Source organism: Octodon degus, unplaced genomic scaffold, assembly GCF_000260255.1.
Source record: "Octodon degus isolate 3935 unplaced genomic scaffold, OctDeg1.0 scaffold00247, whole genome shotgun sequence".
In the NCBI taxonomy this organism is placed as follows: Eukaryota; Metazoa; Chordata; class Mammalia; order Rodentia; family Octodontidae; genus Octodon; species Octodon degus.
This window is the reverse complement of record NW_004524823.1, coordinates 2275163-2292669: the sequence shown is the minus strand read 5'-3', so window position 1 is coordinate 2292669 and position 17507 is coordinate 2275163. Positions and strand designations below refer to the sequence as shown.

Sequence of the window (17507 nt, the reverse complement as noted above, 5' to 3'; positions counted from 1 at the left end):
TGCTGAAGATCAGGTGGCTGAGTCTTTCTGTATTCACTTCTTTTTTATGAGCAGAATATATTTATTGAGAGAAAGAAAGCTTCTGTCCAAGAGAAGGACAGAGGGGGGCCCAAGGGGGTAGTTCCCCAGGAAGCTGTCTCTTCCAGAGAATTTTATAGTGTAAAACCATGTGAGGCTAAGGTAGAGAGAATGGGAACTTGCTTAGGTGGGCAGGACATGGGACAAAACTATGATCAGACAATGGGATTTCATATGGGACAGGTTCTTTTCCTGTTGGGGGTTGGAATGTGGGATAGGGTTTCTTTCTGTTGGGGGTTGGGCTAGTGATTCACTTGGGTCTTTCCAAGTGATTGATAACTATTTAGAATATCAATCCCAGGTGCTACTCTTTTAGCATTTGTTTGGCCTTTAGGTCTTTAGGTCTGGTTCACAGCAGGAGCATCTGCCCCTCCCAGAGTTGTAAGGCATCTCATCTTGTGTGCTGTCTCCTTCGAGGGCCTGGCCCTGTCTGACTGCCTATAATACTTCTGTCTAACTCAGCTGCCTGCAACATTCCCCACTCTGAAGAAGTAACCCGAACTGCCGTGAGGGAAATATGGGTGATGCCCATTCTGGCTTCTTCAAGCTGAAGTGGGTCGTAGTTGTTGACTGGCAGTAAGATATATTCTTCAGAGGTTCTATCTAAAGTCCCTCAATAGACACCAGGCATTTTCATTACAGCTTTGAATCTGAAGACAAAGGCAAAGAAACTATTAAACATACATTGGCCAAATAAAAACACTAGTCAGAACATTTTTTTAGGTCCATTAGCAGAGATCTCTTAAATTTTGGGTTTAATCCTTTTATCTTTAATGGCCATTGGGTACTGTCTCAAACAAATTGGCCTTTCCTATTATTACTGGGGAACATGAATTACTGGGCATAGGAAAAACAGTATTTTCCCATTTGCAAGTGGGCCACTGGCTTGGTAACTACTGACAAATATGTATAAGCAATCTATTGAAATTTTAACAGGATTTCTCCTTATATTGGCAGTTAACATGGTTTCTCTCAGACTGAGAGGCGAGACACATGACCACCTCAATCTGAAACTTCCTCTGACTCCATCATAAACACTTTTTTTTTCTTCTCTAGCAGCTGTGGACATTTACCATTTTTTTCCTATAGGCTGCTAGTATCCCCGTTCTTATTTTCCATCTATAATTTTATTTTGTATCCTTATTACTATGAAACACCTCAACTGAGACCAATTTATTCCTGAAAACTCTTCTTACTTTTACAGCTTGTGTCAGATATCTGGGGCCCACTGAGCAACATATAACCTTTTGGTTTTAGATTTTACCTGTATGGTTACCTGGGTTTTGGTATCTTCTAGAAATAACAAATTATCTGAGAGATTAGAACATATATAATCAAAGCATGAACATTTGAGCTAACAGGTACATTTATAAACCTTTTTGAGATCTAGCAATCATAACTCACTAGCTCTTAGACCCTTTTATTTATAGAGTCTTGACAATTTGATGTAAGTCCTTCTAGCTTTAGTTAAGAGAGGTCACATGTGTATTAACTAAGAGCAAGAAATACTGGAGTTATATTAAAAATCAACCAGGCTTACATACTCATCATGAAATACAAAGCATTTAGTCTTATTAAACTAATGCCCCATTCAGTGTTTTGGATATGGCCTCCATGGTAAGCAAGGGGCACTGCCAAGGGATTTTTCCTTTCAATGCTGTGGCTCTGAGTTTTACATCACAATCACAGTGCCTGGCTCTATCTATAGGCCCAAAGCTATTGGACACTGTGTAGCCAGTTTCTTTAGAACATTTTTATGCTGACAGGTTGTTATCTGTCCTTGGGAACCTGTTTTAACTAGTGAAATACTTTAAGTCTTACACATGAATAGCAATATATTACATTTGTAAAACATCAGTCTTAGCATCATCTTTTAGTAAACAACTTGAATATATTGTATTACCTCAGTTACAGCTAAAGCAATATATCTTCTAAAGTCTGTTTCTATTGAGTTACAATGACTGGAAGGAAAGTCAAAGTTGGAGAAGGACAAGGAGACTTGTGCCAAAGTCCAGCATTAGTCTGGGTTTCTTTTCCCTCCTATAGTCATGATTACTCAGGGCTCCTCTGTGGAGACAGCAGGTAGAGGTAAGTCTGGCCAGAGTGAAGAGGCAGCCCCAGGGCCCTTCAGTCCTGCTGGACTACCTGGGAAGCTGAGTCTGAGCTCTGGGGCCTCCGCCTCAGAATGCAGTCTCACTTTTAGTGGCTGCATTGGCAATCAGGGCATGGCTTGTGTGCCTCTTAAGGCAGTCCCTCTTATAGTGGCTTGGCTTCTGACAGCAGTAGATGAACATCATCATCACTGAGCTCTTCTTGGAGCCAAGAGAATCAAACTTAGGGTCTGTTTGGAGGCCACAATAATGGTGGCCATTTTTGATCTCTTTGTTTTCTCTACCTCGTTTTCTCCCAATTCTAATTATAGGACACTTAAACAGTTTTTACTAAAGTATCAAATGAGCTGTCTGATACAAAATATTTTGTAGCTCTTTAACTTATCTGTAAGAGTAATCTGTCTGTCTATTGAATGAACATCTCACACAATATGTTTTACCAGTCCTTCTATTAAACATTTTAAGAAATCAGAGGGGTGTTCATCTTTTTTCTGATAAATAGCTAACATTTAATAACTGAAGGCTTGATTCTAGTTCTTAGACCTTGAAGAATACACACTTGAAAGAAAATATCTTTTCCATTTTTTTGCCTGGCTATTAGCAGTACGGCTCTGACTGGTTGGGCTCCAGTGAGAACAGGAAATTTCACTGGTTGTCCATCTTTTGAGTCCTTATAACAACATAATATTTTTCTCCAAATGTAATAGCAGCTTATAAGGCTACCTGTTTTTCATAGAAGTCAAAGCTTGGTTTAAGATTAATATTATATCTCTCCAATCTATTTTATAAGTCTGAATAAATCCTCTAAAAGACATCAATGTACTTATCAGGGTCATCTAAGGCACATGAACTCTGGAAGTTCCAAATTTCCTATTTACTTCTTTAAAAGGTATTGTCCTTGAGGAGCTTGCATAAACCCATCTAAGAATGGGTGTAGCCTTGTAGAGGCCTGGATTATAGCTGTATAGAAGTCCACACCTTCTAAACTAGAAAGGCAAATAGGGGAAACCTTACTTTCACCAATGGTGGGCAGGGCTGAACTGCCTGGTTCCCCTGTTGCTCACATCTATATTTTAAAACTTAAATAACAATGACCTTTTTAATGCAAACAAAATCTGAACATAACACATTTTTATCATTTTTCTTTTTACATCATCTTTCAAGTTATAAACTAGCATCACAGTTGATACTTTCCTCTTCATTTCATTTAAATGGCTCTTTTTAACATGTAAAAATCAAACATCTTCTGGTGCCTGATGAAGCACACTCTAAAGGAGTAAGAGACTTTGACTGTGAGATAACCTGGAATTCAATAGAAATTACCTTTCTGGGTACACCCACCTTTTTTCTAGTTGATTCCTCCACCCAGGGGTCCCTGAGTATCCCTCTCCAGAGAAGCTGGATGCTCCTGTTGGAGACAAGGGAGACAAGATTCCACCAGCCTATCCACCCTCGAACTGGTGCATGATTCCTATCTCCTGAAACATCTCACAAACCCTTTACTTACTCTTATTGAATATGTGTAAGTTACAATTGGTCTGGTGACCTGAATGTCTATAGAAGGAAGCATTAACTATGGCATAGAAGGTCAGTTAGAAGTGAGCACTTCTCAGGTTACAAAGATCACTTTTGAGATAGATAGAACCATTGACTGGAGAGATTTGGCCCCATGCACTGAACCAGTCTCCAGACACTTGATTTCCATCTGATCACCTAGGTAAACATTACTAGCAACTAAACAAGATTTAACCTTGGAGCTCACAGGTGAAACATATTTATCATCTGGCAATCGTGTTTTACATGTTGGCAAAGACAATACAGCTGGCAAAAAAATCTTACTCTATAGTTAACATGTAAGGCACGGATGTAAACTTTCCCTGATAACCAATATTGTAAACTGTCTCAGTCTTATATCTGAAATAGTGACCCATTAACTTGCTCTACTGAAAAGCTCAGGTAGAAGTCCTACTTTACTAGCAGAGAGAGAAAGTACAACAGGTGAGTGAAGATGTTTCAGTGGCCAGGGGCCAGTTTCCACCAAGGAACTTTTGGGTTAGGCGCCTTCTCCCCTCAGGCATTCTTGGTTTCTTTTGGCGCACAAAACCAGAGATTTCTCCAGAAAGGAATCCAGCAGTTTCTCTGATCAACATTCCATCAGCCATAGGCTTCAATGGGGATTCACCAAAGAACAGCTTGGGAAACCTGTCCTCTGCTTCAAAGAGTGGCAGCTGCTCTAAAGAGCATTTACTAGCTGGCAGAGTAACCACTGTTTGTCCATGTTCTATAAGGGATAGTTAAAAGCCTGAACAAGATTACCTAGTACTTTATATTAAAGGCTTTAAAGTCCACAACTTATCTCTTATGCATCTAAATGATAACCAGACCTAGGAGAAAAGATTGAATCCTCCCCCACACTAAATGTGTTTTGGTCCCATAAGTGTGCTGCTTTTGGAGATAGCTCCTTCTGGTGTCACCCAGAAGTTGGTTCTCTCCACCTTGTCTCAGGTTTAGCCTCCCAAAGGAGACCTGCCCAGAACACTAAGCTGGGACATGGCTTTTATATGTGTCTTCCTGGACGGGCATCGTCCTTTTTGTCTCATCTGACCCAGAGATGGGGTATGTGTCCTTTTTCTAAAATGAATTCTCTGTCTTTGGTGTTAATAAATGCTCATTTTCTAAGGGCTTCACTTAGTTGGAATGGTCAATTTTCCTAATTTTACATGCCTCTAAAAAGGAAAGTACAAAGAGGTGGGAAAATTAGGAGTAAAGTTAAAGCAAGGAAACTGAAACAGAGCAGGCCTGACATTCCCTCTAGCATGTACAGGGGGATCAGAACCAGTCCATTCCGGTGAAACCTGTCCTCCAAGTCTTTAAGAATGGTTGATGACCTAATGTCATTTATCTGGCAAAAGGAGTCCCATATTTCATATACAGGCATGTATATTTTTTAAGTCCAAGCTGGCTAAAAGTTCCATTTTACAAAAGTTTACATAAAATCCACTAGGAGGCTTACTAATGTTACTCTTTTTAGCACTATTGTCTAAATTCAAGCAAGGAATACCAGTTCAAATGCAACATATACAAGTGCAAAATAGTTATAAAATGTCCCAACAAAGAAACATAAACTTGGTGCCAGGGAGATGGCTCAGTAGAATAAGCACTTCCCTGACAAGTGCAAGGGCCTGTGTTCAATCCCCGGTTCTACCAAAAAAAAAAAAAAAAAAAAAAAAAAGAAAGAAAGAAAAAAAGAAATATAAACTTGTAACATTTCCACAAGATTTACTGACAACATTTTGACCAACATTTTACCAACAACATAAGAGGAAAAACAGAAGCAATTTTAAGCAATTTTAACAGTACTATGTGAAGCAAAACTGTACAAGGCAAAGCATGAACAATTATGAGCAATGGGTAAAAACATATTAACATTTGAAACATAAATTTGTTACCTAAGCAAGTCCCAATTCAGAATTTATGAAAGAAAAGCAAACTCATACCTCTGTCCAATGATCTTGGTGGGAAACTCCAAAATGATACAGGGAGAAAAACTGGTCTCGGGTGGGTGACCTCCAAACCATACAAGGAGCCTCCAAATGACATAGAGAAAAACAATCTCCTGACCTAACCTGCACGAGTTCGTGGTCTCTAAAACAGAAGAATGAATTTTAGGAACAAACGGAGGTTATGAGCAGAATATATTTATTGAAAGAAAGAAAGAAAGCTCCTGTCCAAGAGAGGGACAGGAGGGGGGCCCAAGCGGGTAGTTCCTCCTGTATTCACTTCTGCATCTTCTAATCTATTCCATTAATCTTTAGGTCTGTTTTTACAATATCATATTGATTTTATCATGGAAGCTTTGTAGTATAATTTCAAGTCAGGAATTGTAATGCCTTTTTCCTTGCCTTGTAATGCTTTTTGTTGCCCAGGATTGCCTTTGCTATTCTAGTTTTATTCTGGTTCCAAATAAAGTTTAGGAATGATTTCTGTAGGTCTGGGAGGTATGTTGGTGGTATGTTGATAGGGGTTGCATTAAATCTGTATAACAATTTTGGTAGCATGGATATGTTCACTATGTTGGTTCTTCCTATACAGAAGCAGGGAATTACTTTCCATTTTCTGAAATCCTCTAGTATTGCTTTTTTAGAATACTATGATTTTCATTGAATAGATCTTTGACTACTTTAGTTAGATTAATTCCTACTGGTGCTATTGTATTTCATTTTTGTGGTGCTATTGTAAAGGGTATTATTTCTGTAATTCCCCACTCAGTGTTTTTATTATCTGTATAGAGGAATATTATGGACTTTTGGTTATTGACATACCCTGCCATGCTACTGAATTTGTATATTAATTCTAGTAGCTTCTTGGAGGAATTTTTTGGGTCTTCCAAATAGATATCATGTCATCTGCAAATTACGATGGTTTAACTTATTCTTTGCCAATTTTTATTCCTTTTATTTGTCTCTCTTTTCTAATGGCTCTAGCTAATGATTCTAGAACTAAATTGAATAGAAGTGGTGATAGATGACATCCTTTTATTGTACTTGATCTGAGAGTAAAAGATTACAGATTTACCCCATTTTGTTTCCACTGTACCAGTCTATTTCTTTTAATTGGTGAGTTGAGTCTTTACATTGATGGTTATAAATGAGATGCACTGACTTCTGATTGACATGTCATTTACCTGCTGTTGTTTATTCCTTTTTCTCCTGTATTTAAGTTTTTGCCCTATTTGGTGGGTTCTTTCTGTTCTCATTCATGGAGTTGTGATCATTTTGGTCCCTCTCTACAACAACTTTTAGTAGTCTGTGTAGGATTGGCTTTGTCATCATGAGATTCTTTGTTTGTTGTATGACATGGAGTATTTCACTTCTGCATCAAACTTGAAAGAGATTTCTGCAGAGCATAGAAGTCTGGTCTGCAAAATTGCTCTATAAATTTAATGCAATCTCTATCAATCTACCACCAACGTACTTCATAGACCTAGAGAAATCATTCCTAAATATTTTTTGGAACCAGAAAAGACTTAAAATATCAAAGGCAATCCAAGGCAACGGAGAGAAGACAGGAGGCATTACATTGCCTGACTTGAAATTATAATATAAAGATACTGTGATAAAATCAGCATGGAACTGGCAACAAAATATACTTGTGGATCAATGGAATAGATTAGAAAATGCAGAAGCCTCTATGAACACACTCAGCCACCTTATCTTAGATAAAGTATCCAAACATGCTTATTGGAAGAAAGATAACCTATTTGAAATATGGTGCTGAAAAAAACTGGTTCTCTACATGCTGAAAACTAAAACTTGACCTAGGTCTATCACAATACAATAAGCTAAATTCAAAATGGATTAAAGATCTAAACATTAAAACAGAAACACTAAATCTCCAGGAAGAGAAAGTAGGAGGAATCATTGAAGACATTGGCTAGGGTTAGGCAAAGAGTTCATGAAGAAAAATTATGTTGCATGACTAATATTTGAAGGAATTAAGAACTGGGACCTCCTCTTAGTATGAAGTTTTTTCTTTTTTTTTTTTTTTTTCTTTATTTTCGTAGAGACTTGCCTTTACTGGCAATACCCACTCTTTTTGAAGTTAAGATGTAATAACACTGATGTATAAGTAACTTGCCAAGGGTTCTCACCTGTATTTGACCCAATTCTGTTTAGACATAATTAGAAAATCACCCCAGATCTTGTATATTTCAATTATGTTAAAGTAAAACATAATGAATGCAGTATGAGTTTCAAGGAAGTTTTTTCAGATCCCAAGTCATCTTTGATAATCACAGGCTTTGAGGGCCTGCCCATTAGCTCAGTCATTTAAGTGTCTGCTTAAACAAAGCAGTCAGGCTCAGGATGCTGAAATTCGATCCCTAGATCCTCATTCCTTTCCAGTCCTGCCCTGCAGGCATCCTGAGCCATCAGAAAAAAATATCCTTCTAAATATCACAGGCTTTAAGGTCAGACAAGCATACACTTTTGTGTACAGGGAGAGGAAATGGATATCTTATAAAATGTGCATGAAAAACCATGATTAAACCAAAAGGTTCCTTTTTTCTTTCAAAGATGGTGTTTTTAAGGAGAGGTTTATCTGGAAATTGAAAGAATAAAAGACCACGCCCCCAAAATAAAGAGCACATACAACAACCCCCAGTGATAAGAAAATATGTAACTTGGAGGGGAAAATCCCCTCAAAACTACTCTGGGCACAGTGTATGCTGAAGAGAGGCCATAAACCCTTCCAGAAGCTGGATGGTTTCCTTGTATATGCTGGCAGCTGTGAATGAGGTGCTCCAAACACTTTCATCATCATCAGCTTCCTCCCACAGGAGCGTATCTCTTTCCAAAAGTGATGTCAGTGAACACATAAGGTCTAAGAGCTGTAAGGTTAATGTCATCTGCTCAAGCAAGACAACCCTGACAAACCTCAGGAATGTTCAGGCATCAGCATCACAGTGAAGAACAATTCATCACAGTGAAAAATTTGAATTTCTGCCCTTAATCAAAGAAAAGGGTCTTGTTATCTTGTTTACATTCAAGATCTAGTTGGTTCATCATTTTAATAAACTTTTCTTCTGGGTTAGGAAACTTCATCGTGAGACTTGAAATATACTGGTTTGGAAAGTTTCCTCAGTTTCTCCTGAGTTCCAAATCCTTGGCTTTGTAGTGGGGTGAGGCCCATTGGAGGCAGATGAATAGGCCTTGGGTAAGGGATCTTGTAATGCAGTCCAATTTCAATCCTGGTTGTAGATTCTTCTGCACACTGTTTAATCAGGTCTGTGTCTGTGAGATTTTTGTTTTTCTGAAACAGTGTTCTGGCTTCGTTTAGTATATACTGTTTCTCTTTAATGGTGTCTTCCATCTGCCCTGATGCTGAATGCCACTTCCTTGCAAGCCTGAAAATGCTACAGTAGATGTTAAGAACTTCTTGTCATGTTGCTGCTGTCATCTTCCCCCACCCACAGAAGGGCTGCAGCCCCAGCCCAGTATAAAGATTTTTCATGTCAAAAGAAATTACCAATAAAGTGAAAGGACAATGCACGATTTTGGAAAAAAAAAATTAACTAATAAGCACTGAGACAAAGGTCTTCTATCTAGAATTTAAAAAGAACTAAAAATATTAGGGCCCCAAAATTTAAAGACTCAATCTAGTAATGGGCATCAGAGGTGAATACACACCTCTCAGTAACAAAATGAAAGAAACAAATAAATATATGAAAAAATGCTCCACATCACTAGCCATCCATGAAATGCAAAATAAAAGAACACTGAGATACTATCTCATCCCAGTAAGAATGGCTATCATAAAGCAATCAATGAATAATAAATGTTGGAGAGACTGTGGGGAAAAAGGAACCCTTCTCCACTGCAAGTGAGAATGTAGACTGGTGCAAGCACTATGGACATCCACGTGAACACTCCTTTAAAAACTAGGACTGGGCATCCATTTCAAACCATATATCCCCCTACTGGGAAGCTTCCTGGAGGAACTAAAAGCATCATATCATAGTGATATATGTGTACTTATATTTATAGCAGCACAATTTGTTATAGCCTAGTCCTAGAAACAACCAAAATCACAGATACTTGAAGAATGAATGAAAAAGATGTGGTATTTTTACACAATGGAGTATTACTCAGCTATAAAGAATGATAAACTCAAAGCCTTTATATTTAACTGAATGTCACTGAAGATGTCCTCATAAGTGAAATAAACCAGACACAAGTGTGTAAATATCATATAGTCTCCCTAGTATATGGACTCAAAAAAAGAAGTAAAAATAGAGAGTCGTAAAACAATTAAAAGGAAAGAGAGAACTTAAGGATTGGAGAAAGAAGAGAAGGCAAGGAGAAGAGCTAGGAAACGTGATGGGGCTAAGTCATACATTTATATACACAAGATGGGTAAGGCAATGATCTTGAATCTCCAGCGGTTTTTTGAAACTAGCAGTTAATTTTTAGGATTCTCACCCAGACTAACTATATATGCTGATACCTGTGAACTAAGCAACTGCACTGAAGATAGCAATGTGTAATACTTGGGTCATGCTTGGAATGCCTGTCATTGTGGACTTCTAAATATGTAATGCTGCCTTTCCTTGCTGCCCAGGCAGTGTCCCTACGATGCTGTTCTTGATTCCCATCATAACTTAAAGGGAAACTTCACAATGTACAGAGCCTTGATGTCTGTAAATGAAGGAGGGGGACGTTCTCAAGTTCCTTGCTGCAGGAACCCATTTAAATCAACCTGGATTTCCAGATGGAGCAGTATATCCATAAAAGGAAATGTAATGAAGTATACATCATAAATCTAAAGCAAACTTTGAAGAAGCTCCTCCTGGCAGTTCGAGCCATAGCGGCCATTGAAAACCTACTGATATCAGTTTCATATCCTCTAGGAAAACCAGCCAACAGGTTGTGCTTAAGTTTGCTGCTGCTACTGTAACTCCTCCTATGGCTGGTTACTTCACTCCTGGAACCTTCACTAATCAGATCCAGGCAGCCATCCAAGAGCCATGTCTTTTGGTATTTACTGACCCCAGGGCTGACCACCAGCCCCTAATGGAGGCATCTTATGTCAATATGCCAACAATTGCTCTGTGCAACACAGATTCTCCTCTGCTCTATGTGGACATTGCCATCCTGTGTAACAATAAGGGAGCTCACTCTGTGAGTCTGATGTGGTAAATGCTGGCCTGGGAAGTGCTGCACATGCGTGGCACCATCTCCAGTGAACACCCATGGGAAGTCATGCCTGATCTCTACCTCTACCAGGATCCTGAAGAGATTGAAAAAGAAGAGCGGGCTGCTGCTGAAAAGGCTGTGACCAAGTAGGAATTTCAGGGTGAATGGACTGCACCAGTTCCAGAGTTCACTGCTGCTCAGCCTGAGGTCACAGACTGGTCCGAGGGCATGCAGGTGCCTTCTGAGCCCATTCAGCAGTTTCCTACTGAAGACTGGAGTGCTCAGACAGCCACAGAAGATTTGTCTGCAACCCCTACTGTGCAGGCCACTGAGTGGGCAGGAAGCACCATCGCATGGTCTTGAGCTGTTCTGCCAATGCTTAAGCAAAATGGGAATGAGGCTGATGAAAAATAAAACAATTTCTAAGAAAAATAAATAATAAATATGTAATGCTTCTGAGGTCCTACCAATTCCTGCCACATTATCTGTCAAGTAAATGTTTGTTTTAAAAAAAGATAATAAATGAAAAAGAAAACAAGAAGAAAAATATCATAGGACTGTCCTGCTACAATGCTGTATATGGTTAAATATCTAGATTTCTGTGTAAAACTACGTAATTGTTCATTCCTATTTTTTATTTTTTAATTTTTAAATTTTTTCCTTCATAATTGATAGGGACTTCAAGTTTAATATATAAATACTTGATGTAAAATACCTGCTCAATGTTATGTCTAAGACGATTGATATTCAGACAGATAGTGAGGTTAAGCTCAACTGCCTATGTTGTAGGGTAATAATAATAAACTTGCCTTCTGGAGGATTAAAAACCTAGGTTTTCAGACCAAAAATTAGAGAAAAAAAAGGGCTGCAAAGACAGCCAACATTTTGGCCATAGCCTTTCAAGGTCAGTGAAGACTCAGGACATAGGGGAACCTGTACTGTAACATCATGTAGCTCAGTTGTGTCCCAAATTTTCTGATCAAGGAGATTATGGGGCCACAGAGGAAAGTGATTGATGATGTAGAGTGTGCCTAAGAAGAGTCACATGGAGAGAAAACATTCTCTCAGGCTTTCACAGATAGCAAATTGGTCAAGCAGTGGCTGTGACTCACCTACGTGACTGACACTCTCAAGGGATCTACAGACTGCGATGCAGGGTTTCAAGATAAATCCTGAACTTGTCAGATATGAGTTGCCTTACTTGTTATATAGCTCTTGTTTAATCTTGTTCTTAACTATACAGCAGAAAAGTACACAAACAAAGAATATAAAGTAAAGTCATATTAATATGTTGAGCTGTAAAAGACTCAGGTCAACAACTTCTGATATTGTCAGTCCTAAGGAAAATGTACTACTACTTTGAACTACTGGACTATGTTAGATTATTTTGCTGAATTCATGCTTGTGCATTATTTAAATGTCAATGGCATAACCTTATCTGACCAAACTAAGAAGAATTGGAATACAAATGAACAACTATTTTGTATTTCTATATTTAAAATAGTTAGGATGGATAAACAGCTACTTTCTCTTAATTCAGAGAATAGAAAGTTTTTTCTAATAGCTTTTGTGGACAGGATACCATGTCTGCATCTTGTGCTATGAATGACCATTGAGAGGACAACAATGTGCAATGTATAATTATTGAAGTTGTCTTACTGATGGGTTTTGAAACTGTCTCATTACTGTTTGTTTTGCAATAAAATTATTTAAAAACATAGAAGTCTGGGATATAATCTGTCTTCATAGAAGACTTTACTTCATATTCATCTTGACTTGATGGCTTTTATCAGATTGAAGTGGAAACCATCTATTCCAGTTTTCTGTAGGTCAGTGAACATGAATGAGTGTTGGAATTTGTAAAAAGCCTTTTCTGTATCAATTGAAATAATCATGTGTTTTTTGGTTTGGTTCTATTGATATAATGTACTACATTTATACATTTGTATATGTTGAATTATCCTTGCTTCCCTGGAATGAATCCTACTTGGTCATTGTGTATAATCTTCTTGATGAATTGTTTTAGTCTACTTGCTAGGATTTTATTGAGAACTTTTACTTCTATGTTCATGAAGGAAATTGATCTTTCATTCTCTTTTTTAGTTGCATCTTTCTCTGGTTTTGGTATCAGTATGATATTTGACTCCAGGAACAATTTGAGGAGTATTGTGTCCTTTTTAATATTATTGCGGATTTTTTTTTATTATATCTTCTGTGAATTTCTTCTAGAAATCAGCTGTGAATCAATCAGGACCTGGACATTTCTTTGTCTTTAAGTTTTTAATACATTTTGTATTTCTTGGCTGTTATAGGGTTATTGAAGGTTCTTATATCTTCTTGATTCAGTTTTGGTAATTTGTACCATTGCAGGAATCTGTCCCTTTCTTCTATATCTTTGATTCTGTGAGAGTAAAGAGTCTCAAAAAGTTATTAATGACCTTTTGAATTTCCACAGGGTCTGTGGTAGTTTCACCCTTTTCATTCCTTATTTCTTGAATTTGAGTTTTTTCTTTCCTCTTTTTAATGAGGTTAGCTAGGGTTTATCAATGTTATTTAATCTTTATAAAAAAAAAACCAGCTTTTTGATTCTTTAATTCTTTACATTGTTTTGTCTCATTTGCATTAGTTTCTGCTCTAATGTTTATAATTTCTTCCTGTCATTGGTTTTTAGGTTTGATTTGCTCTTGTTTTTATATATGCTTGAGGTGCATCATAAAGGTATTTATTTGCTACTATTCTGTTTTCCTAATGTGTGAGTTTACAGCTACAAATTTACCTCTAAGAACTGCTTTCACTGATTCCTATAAATTCTGATAAGTTGTGCTTGAATTTTCATTGAGTTGTAGATACTTTTTAATTTTTTGTTTAATTTCATCTGTAACCCATTGGTTGCTTAGGATGGTGATGCTTACTTTCCATGTATTTATGCTGTTTTAGTGTTTTATTTTGCAATTTATTTCTAGATTCATTGCACTGTGGTCAGACAACATGCATGAGTTAATTTCTTTTTTTCTTGCATATATTTAAGCATGACCTATGGACTAGTATGTGGTCTATTTTAGAAAATGTCCCCTGTGCACCTAAAAGAAAAATGTGTATTCTCATGTGTTTAGCTTAAACACTATGTATATGTCCCGTAAATCCACTTGTTTCAAGTTCTATTCTAGTTCTGCTTTTTCTTTGCTAATATTTTGTCTGCTTTACCTATCCTTTTGGGATAAGAGGATGTCAAGGTATTCTGTTAAGATTGTGGTATTGTATATTAGATATTTCATGTCCATTAATATTTGTCATATATAGTTGGGTGCTCCCTTTTTGGTGCATATTTATGAGTGTTACCTCTTCTTCTTGCATTTTCCCCTAACAAGTATGTAATGGCTTTCTTTATTTCATTTGATCATTCTTGGTTTGAGGTTCAGACTTTCTGTGAACAGGATTGCTACTCCTGCTTTTCTCTTTTTTCTTTTTTTAAATTAATTTTATTGAGAAAAAATAGCAATGAGACAGTTTCAAAATATATTAATAGGACAGTTACAATAATTAATATGTTGCATACTGTTGTCTACATACTAGTTATTCATTGTACAAGATTCAAACAAGACATTTTGTCTAAACACGATTAGTACAAATCTTTATTCTAATTGAACTAAGAGAAAGTAGCTGTATAACTATCCTAAGTATTTGACAGACTTTGTCAGATACAAAGTTACATTTTTTTGTTATATAGGTCTTGCTTTATGTTGGTCTAAACCAACCAGCAGAAGAGTATAAACACAAGGCATAAAAGGTAAAGCCATATTAATATGCTGAGCTTTAAAAGTCTCAGATAAACAACTTCTGGCCTTGCAAGTTCTGCAGATAACCCATTACTATTATGGACTACTGAACTATATTGCATTATTTTTCTGAGTTTACTCCTGCTTTTTTCTTAGGTGCTGGGGCATGTAGTATTGTTTTCTGTCCTTTGATTTTCAGCCACGGAATTTCTTTAATAGTTATGTGTGTTTTTGTATGGAGCATATTGTTGGATTTTGCTTCCAATATGCCAGTCTCTTTCTTTTAATTAGTGAGTCTATTTGTAAATTTGAGTCCATTTACATTGATGGTTAAAATTGAGATGTATTTACTTCTGATTGACATGTTATTTACTTGCCGTTGTATAAACCTTTTTACCTGTGTTTAGTTTTTTTGTTTTTTTGTTTGTTTGTTTGTTTGTTTTATGTTTTGTTTTGTTTTTTATCTATTTGGTGGATTTTTCTGTTCTTATTCATGGAGTTGTAATCATTTTGGTCCCTCTCTAAAATACTTTTAGTAGTCTGTGTAGGATTGGCTTTGTCATTATGAAATTATTTGTCATATGACATGGAAGTATTTCATTTCTCCATCAAACCTCCAAGAGAGTTTTGCAGAGTATAGAAGTCTGGTCTGGTATTTGTTCTCATAGAGGACTTGAATTCCTTTGCTTCATGCTCTTCTTGACTTGATGGTTTGTGAAGAGAAATGTGTTGATCTTCTGATGCCATTTTTTGAAATATGATCTATATCTTTTCTCTAGTGGCTGTTAGTGTATTGTTCTTGTGCTGGATATCTTGGATCTTGACTATTACATATCAGGGTGTGTTTTTAATTGGCTTGGTGTTATTCGAAGTTCTATATGCCTCAGTTATCTGAATGTCAGACTGTTTTCACATATTTTGGAAGTTTTCAGCTACTACTTCTGCCCATTTTCTTTTCATATCATTTGTATTGACTCCTTTCTCATTGATGCCTATTAGTCTCACATTGTTCATCTTTGCATCATCTTACAGATGTTGAACTATTTTTTCCCACATCCTAGTTGTTTCTAAGAAATCTTTTCATACTTTTCATTACCTGCAATGGTATCTTCAGTGTCTGAAACTCTATCTTAACTTTCATTAAAATGACTTTGACAGTATGTGATTAAGGTTGTAATTTCCTGAATATCTCTTTGAACCTGATTCTTGCATTCTATTTCTTTCCTATATTGCTCATTCAAGAATTCTATCGTTTTTCTATTCTTCTCCATTTTTTATGAGTGTGTTCTTTAGAAGCACTTGGTAATTCTTTCATTATAGTTATCATTTCATTTTGTACTTCAGAGATTATTTCTGATGATTTCCTTTATAACTTTCTGCAGTTGTTTCTTTACTTCAGATGCTATTATTTCAGAGATTTCATGTATGTGATTTCCAATTTCTTCTTTGCTGGTGTTTCCTGCACTTGTTCTTGGTGGCCTCGGGGCTTTCGAATGCATTTTGCTCATTCCTTTTGTCATTTTACATAGCACCATTTTCTGAACTTTGGGGTAGAGCTTTGGTATAGTTTTTACCTTAGCATGTACCAATATTATTACCCAGAGAGATTCTGTGTTTAAAGCAGTTATTGTTTTTTATTCGCAGAACTATAACTAGCAACACCAGTAATGGATAGTGAGATTTTTCTAAATAATTTTATTGAGAAATAAATAGCAATGAGACAGTTTCAAATCCAATTACTACCACAGTTTCAATAATTGATACATTGCACATTGTTGTCTGAGTGCTTATTCATTGTACAAGATGCAGACATGATATGTTGTCCACAAACACTATTTGAACAAATCTATCTATTCATTGAATTAAGAAAATGCAGCTGTATGTCTATCCTAACTATTAAGAATATACACATACAAAATGGTTCTTCATTTGTATCCAATTTTTTGTTCAATTTTGTCAGAGAAGTTTATTCCATTGTCATTTAAATATTGTAGGTGCATGAATTCAGCAAAATAATCCAATCTAGTCTGGTAGTACAAAATAATAGTGGATTTTCCATAGGACTGGCAATGTCAGAAGTTTTTGACTTGAGGTTTTATACCTCAGCATATGAGTGTGTCTTTAATTTTTATATATCACTTTCATACTTTTCTGCTGGATGGTTAAGACCAAGATAAAGCAAGACCTATATAACAAGAAATGTAACTTTTGTATCTCATAAGGTCAGTGAAATCCCCTCAGCATTTATCCTGAAGCCCTTTACCACAGTTTGTAGATCTATTTCAGTTTCAGCCACGTGGATGATTCATGGCCTTTGCTTGACCAATTTCCTCTCTGTGAAAGCCTGAGAGAATGTGTTCTCTCCATGTGACTCTTCTTAGGCACACTCTACATCATCAATCACTTTCCTCTGTGGCCCCATAATCTCCTTGATCAGAATATTTGGGACACAACTGAGTTACATGATGTTACAGTACAAGTTCTCTTACATCCTAAGTCTTCACTGACCTTGAAAGTTTAGGGGTGAAATGTTGGCTGTCTTTTCAGTCCTTCTTTTTCTCTAATTTTTGGCCTGCAAAATTAGGTTGTTAATCCTCCAAATGACAAGTTTATTATTACTACCCAACAACATAGGCAGTTGAGCTTAACGTCATTATCTGTCTGAATATCAATCATCTTAGACATAACAAGGAACAGGTATTTTCCATCAAGTATTGATATGTTAAATTTTAAGTCACTACAGAATATGAAGAAAAAATATTAAAATGATTAAGACCCCAAAATTTAAAGAACCAATCCAGAAATGGGCATCCGAGATGAACACACACTTCTCAGATGTCAAAACTAAA

At 36.6% G+C, this 17507-nt stretch overlaps 1 pseudogene; it reads right to left on the bottom strand.

Annotated features, from left to right (window-relative positions):
- Positions 1–8777: 8777 nt before the first annotated feature.
- On the bottom strand, positions 8778–9146 carry LOC101564027 (annotated as a pseudogene).
- Between the last annotated feature and the right edge of the window lie 8361 nt (positions 9147–17507).